Source organism: Megalopta genalis, chromosome 9, assembly GCF_051020955.1.
Source record: "Megalopta genalis isolate 19385.01 chromosome 9, iyMegGena1_principal, whole genome shotgun sequence".
In the NCBI taxonomy this organism is placed as follows: domain Eukaryota; kingdom Metazoa; phylum Arthropoda; class Insecta; order Hymenoptera; family Halictidae; genus Megalopta; species Megalopta genalis.
Window position 1 is genome coordinate 15370723 of NC_135021.1, and position 16388 is coordinate 15387110.

General features: G+C 38.7%; 1 protein-coding gene across 2 annotated transcripts in view; it reads left to right on the top strand.

Moving 5' to 3' along the window:
• Naa15-16 (N-alpha-acetyltransferase 15/16) overlaps positions 1–16388 on the top strand; it is a 68432-nt gene that overhangs the window by 29957 nt on the left and 22087 nt on the right. The window lies entirely within an intron of this gene.

Here is a 16388-nt window from a genome sequence, read left to right on the forward strand (position 1 = left end):
ACGCTAAAATATTTTTATTACAGTATGTATCTGTTTGATATTTTATGAGAACATTTCTAAGTATTCGAATATAGTCGTAAATGGCAGCATAAGTTGCTATTTTTTCCATGTATACCGAAACGATTTCCAGGCTACATGTCGTTTCTCGTTGGCTCGTAAAGTCGTTCATGAAATTGCTGACACTAATAAAAAATTTCGCAGGGTTTGAATTGACTTTATTGCTTCACTTTTAGTACTCCCTTGAAAGGTGCTGATTGAGTCATTACCAAGTGGATTAGATCAAGCTGTAATGGTGTGACGTTTTATTTTCTGGTGTTGCGTAGCTGCGAGAGCCTCTACCTGTCCTACGATTCTCCAAGCAGAGGTGTTAATTGCTTTCATTTAACGTGCCTGTTGATTGCTAAGTTTGAACTTGTTCGGTCGCTTCGGAGGAGTTCGCATTATTTTCCGAGAAGAGATCGCAATCGACAACGAAGACAAAGAAAATCGGTATAATAGGTATATCCATCTCAATTTAAAACCGGAAGAATAGTATTTTTTTAATGACAAAGCATTGCAAATTATTGGTAAAAAGTACACAGTATTCATACTTCACATGTTGCGAATGAATTCGTCTCCGTTTTGCTGAAAACGCAAATCTTTGCGAGTAATAGAAACTTTAATCCGCATGTTTCGCGTACGTGCGAGACATTTTTTTCGCGCAGTTAAAAGAGATAGATCGCCTACATACACCAAGCTAGGCGACATGAAATTCTTGTATAGTAATTATCGGATTAGGCTTATTGGTGTTATGGTCGCTAAAGTCGTTGAAACAGTTCTGTTTAAGATCACTAATAAATAAGCTCTCAATTACATTCATTTACATGCCGCAAGGATATCATAGAAAATATGGAAATAGATATCCATTATCTTCACGTGAAGTCACCTGTACAGGTGATTCTTAGCTTATTCTAAATTTAACCAATTATTAATATCCACTATCGATCTATTAAATCTAATAGAAACAGTTAAGAAACTAATCTAATAGAAACAGTAAAAGAATTTCAATCTAGACGAGACTTTTATAATTCTAAATTGAATTGGAATCCCATCATCAGCGATTAGAGCATCGAGTAACCGCATTTTTAAGTAACCAAGATTCTGTTCCACGCAATGTTTACGCTGCCAATTATGTAATTTGTATCGCTACGCGATCTTCCAGTAATCGAAACGGGAATGCATCTGAGGTAACACTCGAGACGGAAACGGACACGGAAAAACCTGCTTTTTACCGATCACATCGGTGACTGTGCGGACTAAGCATTCGCAACAGGTCTCCGTGAGCTGCGTGTCACACTCGATCTCGATGCACCCACGGCTCGTCGCCTCCGGCGCATTTTTATTCACGTTTCGTCGGGAACGATCTCGTCGAAATGCTCCTTTGCTCGACTCGCTTCCATTTCACACCCTCGAACGGCATCGCGAATCGACAATCGAATGGAATTAAACTCCCTGAGAGAGAGAAGACACTCTTTAACGCTTCGATTGCCACGCTAACAATCTCAGAAATTTCACTAATTTAATCAAATTAAACTTCAAAAGATTTGTTTTATAATATCGATTATTTTTAGAACATTTTTACATTTGCGGATCCTAATCAAATTAAGATGTGACAATAACATAAAAAATTTATTTACGGGCTAAAAGCCTTTTGGTTAACACTAAATAAAAGGAGTGTACAAATTAACTCTGACTTAACCTTGAGCATAGTACTGCAATATGTTTATATGACAATATACTTGAACAATTCTAAATGCATTCTGTTGGAAGGTGCAATATGTGCAACCAAAAATTAATCTATCACAATACCGATTCACGTTGCAAATGATTCTATTTACGTCTCATGATAGAGTAGCGTGAAAATTAATTTTCAAACCTGAGCAAATAATTTCGTCATCCAAATATGGGCGAGACTTGGTCAGTCGAAGCGTTATAAAGGAGAATAACCTCCTCTCAAACCAGACCGAACCACTGGAGATTTTCTGAGAAGTTCGAAGCCCTTAGTCACTAGATGACGTGCGAATGAAGAATTCTTGAGAAAATTGTTTCTTTTCGCAACTCAGTTTGCTGTCACACTGTCTATTAAAAAGTTTTAGAATGTTCGAAACGTAATTGATCGTTTCAGACCTCCGTCAGCGATTGACAATAAAAATTCGATTTTATAACGTGAGATAAGATGAATTTCGTCCGCTTAGATAATCGGTTGCAATGCACCGATTTCTGTGAAAGGGTCTGCATACTTGGGTGCCGTATAATGCCGTTGAACGTCGCGATCGATTATGAGGAACGTCGGTCACCGTAAAACCGTAGCGCGGCGCCCGCACGTAGGCTTATTAGGCGACTGACAAGCTATCGGGCCCCGTCGCCGTCTCGAAAGGCAGTAACGAGCACGGAAACAGAAACGTCGGGCCCATGAACAATCGTGCCACTCAAGAATCACCCTGCGTGAACGTGGGCTGCGTGCTAATTGACGCGACTGCTGATTTCAGTTAATAATCGCCCGCTTTTATCCCGCCCTCTTCCGTCTGTATCGACCATAACTGATCCCCTAATGCGCACTTAAACGCTACTATCGTTCGGAAGGCGGGAGAACTTGTTTCTCATTATGAAACTCGATTTTCTAATTATTCTACTCTGCGGCGTGGTGTTTGGATTTTTGCGTTTCTTTTTGGAAAAAAGCAGGAGATTGTTTTTAATTGAACTTTTGAGTACATATTTACTACTGCTACTACTACTACTACTACTACTACTACTACTACTACTAATAATAATAATAATAATAATAATAACAAAAATTACATAATAATTAACCCTTTGCACTCGAAGTTTTTTTTGAGTCATATTACCAGCAACTCGAAGCCATTTTAGTGAAAAGATCATATTCACATGTAAGTTCATGATATAAGCATTAAAAGAAAAGTCATCGTTGTATGTTATTATTTTTTTAATTGTTTATGGATACAAATGTCATTTGTCACCAACAGCGAAACATCCTATAACTAATTTTTACGATTTGTTTTTGTTCTTATGTTAAAAACTGAAAATTATTTGCATTGTCTTCGTAGCGGAGCCCTCGAGTTTGAAGACAAATTTTAAATGGCTCCGCTCCGGAGCCCTCGAGTGCAAAGGGTTAAAGTAAATACATAATAATCACAAGTGGTTCCGTTTCCTTACATCTTTTTCCTTAAACTACTTCTATAACTTATAGTTAACTACTTCTATAACTTATAGTTAACTACTTCTATAACTTAACTATAACTTAATTTTGTTACGGCTGCTTATTACTTGCATCTATGTATCCTACTTATCAAAATACCATTAAATAAATTAGCAACTTACAAACACAGAATAAATCAGATTTAAAAAGTAAAAATTCAACACATACATATTGACTGTTGCTAAGAGCATGGCGATGTCTTCTTCTTCGAGCCAAAACAATGAAAATGATGCGTGTTACATTTCCTGAAACGAAACATAATTTACGATGTTGCTGTGCGAGATCTTGTCTTCACTCGATCATGAAGAGAAAATCGACATCATCCGATTTCGTACAATGCTTTTGCATTAAAAAGAAATCATACTTTTGTATTCAAGATAGCGTATGAGGTAAGAAGATATTTGCCGTCAATTCGGTGTGAAATCACACAAAATCAAAGTAATTTAGTCAACGAAACTTCTTGGTAGCTAAAAGGATGTTAGCAAATAACCGTTCGTGGCACAGAACAAGAGAAAAAGAAAACTGTAGAATCAATTTAGACGAAATAATGAAGTGTAATTCGCCTAATTGGGCTCCGGTCATAATCATCTTCGCAGTAGGGAAAAACTTGCTTTCGCAACCGGCGATAAAACGAAATGCAGACAATAAGTTGACGGAAACTTTTGGCCGCGGTGTCCACAAGAAATTTCGTCGGAGAGACACGCGCGGATAAAAGGAGCGCGAAAATGTTTCGCGATGCCTGTCACGTGCAGTAAACACGGAACGTGCGCGGAAGTTCGGCCCACTTCTCGACCGTCGCGTTCACGAAATTTCCTTCGCGACCGTGTTGATAACCATCAATACGATTCAGCCGAACAATTCCATCACGGTCGATGGAACCGTGTCCGTAAGCTCGTCGTCGCGTTGCTCTTGTTGCACTCTTGAAACGGGGACTATTTTTAAAACGCAGCGCGTACGTTCAGCGCTTTATGTCTCGTAACGAGACGGGGCGGTAGCTCTTTTGCTTTTTTGTAGAAAGTGACTGATTTTCTCTGGCAGCGCTTAACAGCTTCGTTTAACGTTCGGCCTGTTATAAAAGTTATTGGTCCAATTACATCGGTTTCGTCTTGTACTTCGATTTGGTGGAAATTCGCAAGCACGAATTTTTCGGATAAGTTACAGCTCGGTTGTCGAGAAGTAAATGATTAACATTTCGTCTGCCACATCGACCAACCTCGAGGATTGTATAAAGTATTTTTTATTTAATTTATGTATTAAAGTATTTTATTTAATTACATTAAAATTTGACGGTTCAGTTGTATGACTACAATTACTTGTTGAACATTCTTGTCTTTTGCGAATCGTAATCAGATTAGGAAGATATAATAGATTGATGTTGAAATTTGAAAAAATAATTCACGAAGTGTTAAAACGGAGAAAACTTTTCGTAGATTGCAGATCTTTCCCATTTATGACAATAATGAATAGGCAAAATACAGAACTGCGAAGACAGGGGAATATAAGTCGAATAAAAATATCATTCTTTCTTTAATAATTTGAATAAAATAAGCATAATAATTTTGTCAATCTTTCCACTGCGTTAAATTTCACATATTCGTGTTTGTGGTAATACGTAAAATCCGCAGTTCATTTATGATAATTTATATTCCGTTTTATTGTGTCCGATTTTTGCCGGCCGTGTTTTAGAATGCAATCAGCTTTGATGGACACTATTTGCATTCTTTAACGATCTTTATACGATCCCGAAATCAACATGGTATCGTTGAAATAAGCGATATCCGGTCAGAATAGAATGCCCGTCGAACTTTATATCGATCCGATTGGACTCTATTCGCGGATCTCGATGCATCATTAATGATCTCCTTCTCATCTCCAGCCGTATTTGGACGAATGTGCCGCTCTCGATAGATTTCTGTCACGACCTTGCGTCTCCTCTTGTTTCGCGTTAATTGGAATCGATTGCTAGCTACAGCCAGCCAAGTTCTCTGCTTTTGTGAGAGCTGCGCGATGAACATTTATTTTTAACAAGGTAGATTCGACGGTAATCAGGTTCGCTTGATTTGTAATCGTCCTCCTGTAGCAGTAATTTCAAGAAATCCTAGCCTAATATACAATAAATATCTAGAACTAAATAGCTATAGTAATAATAAACTATAACATTAAGTTTAATATTGTTTAAATATAAAGCATTTTTTAGCTGGCGTGCAACCAACGATGTTAGTAAAAAGAAGCTGCAAATACACTCTGCTGTACAATTAAAAATATCAATTTCTAGCTCCATGTTTACCAACTGTAATATTCTGTCTCTTATGGACAGACAAAAAGTCCAAGAATTGTAAAGTTAGAAAGTTAATGTTATATGTACCTACGATCTTGGTGCTCCTTAAATGGCATGTACCCGCGAAACACCTGACAGCAAAGAATCTCTTTTTCGCTATCGCACACCACTCGCCGACTGTGAGAGAAACTACATATCTATATACATAGATTATGCTGAACCTGAAATACCTCCTACAAAAACATTAGTTTCTTCAATGGATCGCTAATCTCTTTTATATCTTCTTTACTAGGCTTGGCTAGAGTTAATCAACAAAATTTTATACATCCTGTAATTAATTTTTACGTTACTCTCATTTATGAAAATGATTTTTATAAGAATTTTATAGTAATAGAATTCCTCATTTACATAATGTAAAAGGGCTTTCTCCGTAAAAATAAATAAATATATAGTACGTCATTGAGAATTGTAGCTTTCATGTATTAATACCAAAATAAGAACGTTTAAGGGATTCAAAAGTGCTGTTGTGGTTCGAGAAATGTTTTAACGTAGAGAAAACTCTGTCCAACTTTTTCCAATACTTGCTACTTTCCTCTGCGATTAAAAGGGTGTTTCAGTTTCCTTTTGGCCAATTTTCGCAGGGCAATTTTCCCAATAGGAATTTCGTATTCTCGGTCTGTGACGACAGCGTCGGCAACGGCGCCGTGACGCATTGAACCTAATCTGCACCGATGAGGAGGCATTATTTTAAGTCTCGATCGTTCATTCACGTTTTTCCCGGGATCGTCCTGAGTCAGCGTTTATGGTCCCGCTCGAAACACAGTTCTGTCGCGGGAAGATCGGGGCCCGCGAACCTCGCTGGCATCGTGTTTATTTCGAACGGCAGCGGAGAACTATGCAGCTTGTGAGTCATCGGAAGAGATCCCCGGTACTGGCTTTTCAAGGTCGTCGATGGCCACGACCTTCGCGCTACCGATCTTTTAGGCGCCATGCAGCGACGCCCGAAATAACTGCCGAGACCTCTCTTCTTTTCTTCTTCTTCTTCTTCTTCTTCTTCTTCTTCTGCTGCTGCTGCTTCTTCTTCTTCTGCTTCCTCTCTACTTTTTCTTCTCTTCTTTTTCTTCGCCTCCTTTTCCTCGGTCTTCGTCTGCTCTCGAACGCTCTTCTTCTGCTTTTCTCTTTTTCACAGCATCAATTGCCTCTGAAGAAACCCGAAACTGTCGTTACCAGTAATTACGATAAACGAGAAAACATTTACATCGTAAAAACGAGCTCCAACCAGTTCCTGTTTGAACGGTCGCGAGAAAGCAAAGTTGGTCATTATGCGAATGATTTTGAATAAATCTTTATCTAAGATAATCATTCGAATGAATTCCTTTATAGTCGAATATTTTACTCGAATAACGATTATTTATTATTCTTTATAAATATTCATTATTTTTTGTAGATAAATAAATATTACTTCTAACTAATTATTCTTTGTAAATAAATTATTCGCGTGATTCTTTATTCGAACAAGTTAATAATATTAAAAATATTATATTATATATATAAAATAATATTATATTCTATCATTTGTGTATTGGAATCGATTATTTTCCGAATTCCTGTACGAATGAATTCTTATTTGGATGAATTGTTATCTAGATAAATTTTGATTCGATTAGATATTTATTCAATAGCGCCGAATAAAATTTGACTCTGTAGTCTTCATCTCTTGTGCGTCATCCGAATGAAATTTTGCCCGACTCTGCGAGAAAGTTTGACGTAAAATATTATTAATTCGTGCTTTAAAGAAACTCGACCTACTTAAGTATAGTACCGGCAAGAAACGAATGTTTATCTCTGTTGAGTATGAAACGCGAAAAAGTAATTACTGGACTGCAGGCGTCTATGCATTTACAATGTTTACGCATTTGTGCAAGTACTCGGAAGAAAAACTGAGAGAGCGTTGATTCGATGGCGACCGCCGGTGATTTAGTTTAAAAACTGGATATTGCTGAAACATCCGGTACCCGGATGCAACGTTGCAACACAAGTAATGCGAATGCGGGAATGAATGTATACGGCGCGAATTGTCCCGTCCTGGCATTGAAGTCTCCAGAGCGAAGGGAGACGCCGGTAACTTCAATGATGCGGTTTAGGTTCTACGTAATAAGTTGCGCTTTTATTCGATTATCGGCGTTTTTACTTCGTTCATTCTTGACAAATAAATGGATACTGCATTTTCGAATGCAAATGTGTACAATAAATAAGGAACAGTTATCATCGAATGCGATGTAAATTACATGCAGCAGAAATGTAGACTTGTCCGGTAGGTTCGTCTAGCTGATTCATGTTTACACAATTTCTAGTGTCTAATTTTATTCAAGAAAACCATGCTGACGTGGGTGCTTGCTGCATTAATAATTTCAGCAGAGAAATAATCGTAATTTTCGCAAGCTCTGATTTTACATATTTAACCTTGCGACAGAATTATTTATTTAGTTAGTACTTATAGGCATAGTCGTTTATATATTTGAGTAGACTGTGGATCTTTATGTAAAATACAAATTTTCTGCCTCGATTGCATCAAACAGGAGTTAAGTAAAAATTCAGTTTTATTCTTAACATTTCTAATAAGTTGAAAATAAGCCATCAGAAACGCTTAATAAAATCATAAAATCCTAGACTAATCCAAGACTAATTATTAGAAATTGTCGATGGCTAAGCTAAAATGTAGTTCGTCAACGTAGTAGTTTGTCAAATAGATCGTCAACGTAGCATAGTAAAATTGTCCAAGGAACTGTCCATCGCGTGCAAGTCAAAACAGTTCAACAAAAACGCTGACGAGGGAATATTAAAGAAGAGAACACCAACTGTATCCCAGAGACACAATGCCACCGTCGTCGTCAACTTCGCAGAGAACTATAATAAAATTGCTAGTCCCCGTGCACTTCGAACTGCAGATGAAAAGAGCGACTGCGAATATTTCCACATCCCGCATTGTCAGCGAAAGTGAAACCATCGCAGAGGGTTTGGTTAACGACCCTGACACAAGAGCGTAGACCGGGTGTTCGCCGTGATCTTGAAATTAGCGAAGACCCGATTCCCAAGATCGACGCGGATAAGATGCACCGAGAAACCTGCGTAAAATCGCATGAGAACGGCTCCGCAGTGCTGCGTGCTGCTCGACAATGGGCCGTATCCTTTGGGAACAAGATCCGAAAGAACGGGAACCCTCGAACCGCTTCAATTAAGATTTTACGAGGCGAGCTTAGAATCTTCCCGCCCCATTCTTTCTTCGCGCCCGTTGCCCGATTATCGTCGCGCCGTTTACCGTTGCGGCCGCCATTATCTCGCGGACGGTCACGCTAATTTGCCTGGCTGATGGAGCACGTTTGCTTCCCGTGAAACCACCGCCGATGAAATCTCTCGTTTGTTTGCGGCCGGAGAGGAAAATCAGGAAACGGTACTATGTACGGTTCCCAGTTTTCGAGCCGAGCGCGAGCAACCTTCCATCAGAGATGCCATCGTCGCGTCTAATTAACCGTAATTAGAGAAGGCTCGATTACAATCTCTCTGCAACTTTGAGTTCACTGACAAGCGAATCTAGACCGCGAGTCGATTCAATGCTGCGTAATGCGATAATCGAGCGTTTCCTGTTTCCGTTTAGGCTTTCTGTCGGTCAGCCGTCGATCGCTGTTATCATTTCGCGTGCCTCCACGCGAATTCGTGGCTACAGACGTCGATTTATTAGATCGAAGTGTGTGTCTCCTGCAGCTGGAATTTCGGACTTCGTTAACAAACTTTAATGCTGCTTGTGCGTATCAGGAAATGCTGGAACTTAACACGCTGTTGTCGGTACACGGTCTTATCCAACCCGAAAGATACATTAACGAGGCGCAGGACTTTCGCTTCTAGTTTTAATCGTCCCTTTTCCAATCGTCTTGTTTCACTCTCCCCTTTTTACTTATCCTACGCGTAAAATTGTTAGACAGTGCCGGGACTAGATTCCGGATTTTTGTGCAAAATAAAAATTGTTTGCATCTGCTGTAAAAAAAAAAAACAGGTGTCACTTCTTCGATCGGTTTAATTCTACAAGTCGGAAGAACAAAAAGTGAACGGTTTCTAAGGCTGTGCAAGGGAGTATGAAAGTTTAGCAATCGCAGAACTTGATCAGGAGACGTGATCAGCTGATTAATGATCTTATACATATATGAGCAAGAGGTCAACTGTTGATCGACGTTGCCCGACGGTCATTAATCCGAGATCCGACAATATATGGGTATAGTAATGGTAGTAAACGGACATTGCTCTGTTACTATAATAAGAGGCCATCATCAGCCATGTTGTACGCTCTTAATCAATGTAATCTGATTTTTATAGCAGGGTGGCCATAACACAGATCCGCAAACATTGAAGTAAAGATCGTCGAACAACAGATATTAATGATCTCTATCGCGTAGAAATTTATTGGTTACAAACAAGGGTTAATCAACGTAATTGTGAATCGTTAACGACGTACCAAGTAACGACGTATATCAATTGCACTTTGTATCTCGCCAGGAAACAATTCGCTGAAGGTACTCGTTTTTTCGCGGAGATCGTTGCTCGAGTTTTAAATAAACAAATGATCGCTGAAGCAGCGTTTTCCGAGGTCGTCGGTTAGAATTGTTAAACGCGAAATCGTCCGACCAGTTGCGCAAACGCAGGCCTCTTAAGATGATTGCCGGCAGTTGACTGGTAAGTGCAGAATTTATGGTTCGTTAGCCTGTAATTAGAACCGATCCATTTAACGTCGTTCTAATCGAGTCAACGGCAATGGATCAGCGCAAACGATCGCGATGTCTTGTCTGTCTGCCCGTGATTCCACAGATGCATTCTTCGATCTATGAACCCGGACAGAGAAGGAAAGCTTTATATCGCCGCGCCCTCCGAATAATGAATTCCCGAACCGGATCGAGATGCAGCTCGTAAAAGGCAGAAATTTAGGAATGCGATAACTCGAAAACAAAACGAAGAAAGTGACAGATGGAAACAAGTTATCTGTAAACAAGGAATCGTGAAAATAGCTTCTTCGTGGTTCTTGGATCGTGTTCATGCAAATACGTGAATTCTTATGCTAAACGATGATCGAGGTGCAAATTGTTCGCGGGTCAGCATGGTTTTGTGTTGCGGATTCGCTACCGGTTATGAACGTCATCGCTCCGTTTTCAAATTTATGGAAATCGCACAGAAGTATCTCAATTTCAGATATTTTTATTGCAGAGAAATTGAACGATGCAGAGAGGTAAATAACTGTTTGTAGGTCGGTTTAATGTTTTTGACGAATTTCTATTGCATAACATGTTTCATGGCGCATGTTATAGATAACATTGATTCATTCATTCATTATACATTCCAAGCTTTCACTCGATCAGATCTCTATTGACACTATTGTAAAATAAAGAGGACTAGATTGATTTATTTAAGAATTTCCTGCGGATACAGCTCGTACATTCATAATTGCAGTGTTTATGCTCTTTCTTATGCATTTCACAACTCGTAAATAACTATATTTATTAAAATCGTCTTATTTTCTTGTCTTCAGGCAAGTAAGGTTTTTCACATTGTAACTCACTTAAAATACATGAAAAATGATTTTTATTTAAATTCAACATTTCGTAATGAAATCACTATTTTTGCAAAATTTGCTCCGACTTGCTGGTAGGTATATAAAAAACATCTTCCGAGTGCTGAGGGTTAAATAAAGATTAACTGGATCTCCTGCTAATTTCGATAAATCAAAAGACAACACGGCATCCTAAACTTCTTCCGACGATTTTACTGCTTTATTTCGCCCACCACGATCTTTCCCATAATCGCAAAAGATCCGCAGTCCGATCGTTGCACCGGTCAAAATCACCGAAACCATAGACTGCTCACGTTTCTTACAAATCGTCGAAGTTTCGTGGATCAGGTATCAACGATTCAACCGCGCAAGCGAACCTAATCGGAAGTCGGCTCGCGTATCCTTTCGCGATTTGCACGTTTTCATAATAATGTACATTTGCATAAAGGAAAAAAAAGGCGACGGGAGTCATTGTGCTCGGGAGAGCGCCGGTCGCTTGGCGATTCATCGACATTGTTGGCAAGAACTTTCCTCCGTCCGATTTTCCCTTTCGCTCGCGGAATTAGAAATTCGACTTAAACACAGCCGCTCTTGTTCCGCGCCTCATCACGGATTCCGTCGTCGCTTTTGTCTGTATTCTTACACGTACAATGACCTTCTGCAAGGGAGAAGAGCCTCGACCCGGGGAAAGTGTCATTCGCTGCTGGCCGTTGCATATCGCCGACACATCCGTCGCTTTCGCCACGGTTCCCAACGGGACCCTGAGTCCCTTTCTTTTCGGCAATCGCTATATCTGTGACTAACACATTGTCGTGCACAGCCGTTTTCATCATTTCACTGCTTTACGACCCAAGATGCTGAACACGTGAGTCGTAAGCAGACTGCAGCATTTCTCGGGAACATGATTTTTCTGTGAGATACGAAGCAACTATCGCGTTGCTAAATATTATTCGAAAGCGTCGAAGAATAGATTCTTATAGGAATTTAAATTGTAACAGAGATTTTTAATATAAATTTACAGTAATTGATTTTAAATAGGAGTGAGCTCTATTGTAATACATTTTTAATACAAAATTTAATTACAGTGAATTTTTGTTGCGGATTTAAATTATGATATTGTTTTAATAGAAATTTAGATTGTAGATAATTTTAAATAGAGATACAATTAATTGTAATAAACACAATATGAAATTTAATTGTAATAGATTTTTATAGGAGTTTACGTAGAAATTTAAATTAATTGATTTTAAATAGGAGTTGAGACGCAAAGTTAAATATTATAGATCGTTATGAACGATTTTAGCGGAGTTTGTTAATTTAATCATACAAGAATGATCATTTAGTTACATAATATTATAAAAAGTTATGAAATAAAACAGGGGAAACACTGTTAGCCTTTACGTTCCAAAAGAATAGGCTACTCATTGGCAACCAACTAATGTTTCTTCAGTGCAATCAAACACAATCAATCGCATAGATTTTCGACCGGGTATCTCCCTGCAACAGTCATCAGGAAATCATGCGCCTGAGTCAGCGTAAATCCTTATATTCCACTCATCGGACTTGCATCGACTTCTAATCAAATACCGTAAAGAATATATCTTACGTATCCTCCCGAGGGTTTGCGGCCACTCCGCAATCATTCTGTAACATTTCCACGACGCAACAGGAAGATCATGCACTATCATAAACTCGGAATTCCTCGAACGAGACCACGACCTATGGAATTACGCGAAAGAGTTTCACGCAAAATACCCGCGAACCATTAAAACGCGTTTCCAGGATCGAACACATATCGGCGCTTGTCCATGACGTTTCGATTCCTAAACTATAATAATCCGCGGTTTCATGCTAAATTCCAGTCATCCGCCGACGGATCGAAAGCGCCGAGCGAGAGCCTTCTATAGGCAATCGCCTTGCAGACCCGCAATAAAAAATCGATTTTATAGGAATTCTTCTACACGTGAGAAAAACCAATCGGCATGTTGGATGCATGTCACGCGTTCCCTTCGCAGTGATACCGCTGATCGAGACCGTAGGAAAAACCTAATCGGCTGCGATTATTGGCGAACGCGGTGTTCCCGATCCAAAGATCTACCGATTTACCTATGCTGATTCAGAGAATTCGCCTATTCATTACGAACCGTTCGCTTTCTACGCTATTGGGCCAAAAAATGCCGCCGCGAACAAATGTTGCACGGTCATCGATACAAAAAGTGCAGAAACAGAAATAGTCGCGTCAAGAAACTGGTCAAAGTTTCGCAAAACATTGGGAAATATTGCGCAAGAATATGGAAGACTCCGTAGAAATGAAACTGCACGATGTTACGAAGTATGTTGTTAGAGAATTACGGTATTGTGTTCAAAGCGCGCGTCATCGAGTCGAATAGATTAACCCTTTGCACTCGAGTGGCGACTCTAAGGTGCCACTAAAAATTGCTATACTATTTTTCAAAATAATTGTAATAGTATCAGACTCGTTTATATCTAAAAGACTGTTAAAATTGCAAGTTTTGTACTTGCCAATAGGCTTTCATATGCTTAAATCGCAATAAATCATATGAAACAGAAAATATAATTAAAATAGCTTCGAGTGCAAAGGGTTAAACTGATGCTAAATTACTATATTTTCATATACTGCGGATTCTTTATTTAAGAAGAAGGACAAAGTTCCAAAGTTCGCCCCATTAAATTGTTTAACCCTCCAACCGCGATAACGTAAAATTCTAAATATGTTCAAAACACAAAAATGTAGCGAAAGGAAACTAAATTTGAAAGATTTTAAATTAAAGAAAATTGTTTCTTCCTTTTTTCTGTTTCTCTTCTTATACCCTTCTTAATCTAATTCTTGGGACGAATTTGCACCACAAATAAAACTCGCCCACGGTTGGAAGGTTAAAAGGATATTTAGTTGGAGCTCAATCGTTCAGTGTGTTACACAAGGTTTCAAAAGCACTCGCATTGGCGGGGGACTGTCAGGCAATATATTAAGGTTAATTGCGGGATAATTAAACGGATGTTGAGAAGTTCAAACATCCGCAGACCGTTCCTGAGCAATAACTATATTTTCCATCTCCATTTATCGTCGCACATTTTTTTCTCCCGAGCACATTTTGCAGCGGCGAAGTGAAGGGTGCGCGCGTCGGATCAATATATAATCGATCTATCCTCGGGAAGGAAGAAAACACACGTGACCGACACAATTGCGAAACCGATTCCGATATAATCGATGGGATTGTCGGCGGTTCTACCGTGATCCTGAGCGTTTTGACCGATTGCAAAAATGTGATAGCGCGTAACCTTCCCTTCCAGTTTCTTTTTCCGTGTTCGCAACGCTTTCACGGAACGGTAACCCTCGCGAATCAACTGGTTTTTATCGCGTTCCCATAACACTGGCTACCTAGACGATGAGTCAAATGGTCCTAATTAGCTAGTCAAGGATGGGAAAAATTGTACACCGGCTTTCTTCCCAGGGACCTTTTCGGGCCCTGAGAAAACCGGTGAGAAAAACTAGGCTTTCCACTTCGTTGTATTAACCATGTAGCTATTTTTATAATCTCCATGAAAAGTGTATATAACTTACTGTAATTATACCGTATGTGTTTGAGCTTCTTCATATTTTGTTTAGATACAACACTTTCATAAAATATATAATTGAATAAAGAATATCAAAGAATATATTTTTCTTATCCAGTTAACTGTTTTGGATAAGTCATGAAGAAATAACATTTTGCCTTATGATGAGTATACTCGTCAAAAACGGCTATCTGTATAAAAAGGTTATATTATATTCTTTATTAAATTACATATTTCGTAAAAGTGTTGTCTTTAAAGTAGACTTAATATTTTAAACAGATTTTACAAGAAAACTCAATTGTTTCGTTTTAAGTGATAATCTCAAAGAAAGCTGTTAGTATAAAGGATATCTATCCATCTATCAGAATTTGATTGTTTTTAAGAAAGCACAATTTAAAGTTAGGGACTGAATCAATTTTTCAATCAACTTAACCAGTTCGTATTAATTTCTTTCGAAAACGTCATTTAATGTATTTAAATTTAAAATATTTAAAGCTACTTTCCGATGAATGCGAACTACCAGAAGGTAATTTCCAACAATGCTACTATACAAAAAAGAAGCTACCGAGGTGTTTCTTAAATAATTAGCTCAAGGAGAAACGATGAAATTACATTTATTATCAATAAAATCGGTATTAAGAACGTCAATATTGTTGAGAAGCGAATTGACAAATACTTCAATTAGCTTCCAAGGAGCTTAATTAAACTGTTAAATTAGATCGGGCAGGCTGCAATTACGGATCGCGAGCAACCTTGAATTATTAAATTGTAAAGCGATCTTTCGTTGCTACCAGTTTGTTAATCACCCTGAACCAATAACGGTCTTCGCTGTGGTTTTTTTTCTTTGCCGCCAACAGGAAAAACTGTAACGGCCTAATCGATTACGTTCGAGTAAACGCGCCGCGAATAGCCCGGCGTTCTCTCGCCGGCAATTACAATGCGCATTGAGCCACGGGCAATGAACATTAATATTCAGCCGCTGCGTTTCGTCATTGAATTTCTCGTGGTCGCGTTCGTTGTAGCGAAAATACCTAGGAAACAGTTACGTGGCGGTAATTCATGGCGCGAGCCAGGAATACGGTGATTACATTATCCCGAACAATTCCCTTGTTTTGCGGACCGTTTTCGCCGGACCGTCGAGCAGAAACTTTTTGGGCCGCTCAAAAATTAGAGCAACGCCAACGAAAGCGTATCAAACATACAAAATTCCGTCGCGGTTCTCCGTGACACCGTTACTGTTCTCGCTTTCTCCGAAACCGAATCCGAATACGCTGAAACACGCTCGAAATTTTATGTCTCGTGATCCGAACTTTTATACAGCGAAACTAGAGCTGCGAAATTGAGAGCTTCGTTCACAATCTGACGTAGAAACGCAGATTTATGTACGGCGAAACTAGAGCTGCGAACTTAAAGATTTATTTTACAGCCTGACACAGAAATAGATTTTTGCACACTGATTTACTACAGGTAGAATTAAATGTGCCACTTCATACAATGGAAACTCGATTATTGAAATAAATCGAGAGATTATCACTTAAAACGAAACAATTGAGTTTTCTTTTAAAATCTGTTTAAAATATTAAGCCTTCTTTAAAGACGACAGTTTTGCAATATATATAATTTAAATAAATAAATAAATATGAATGTTAGCAGAATCTTCACCGATTTGTGCATTATTAGTAATA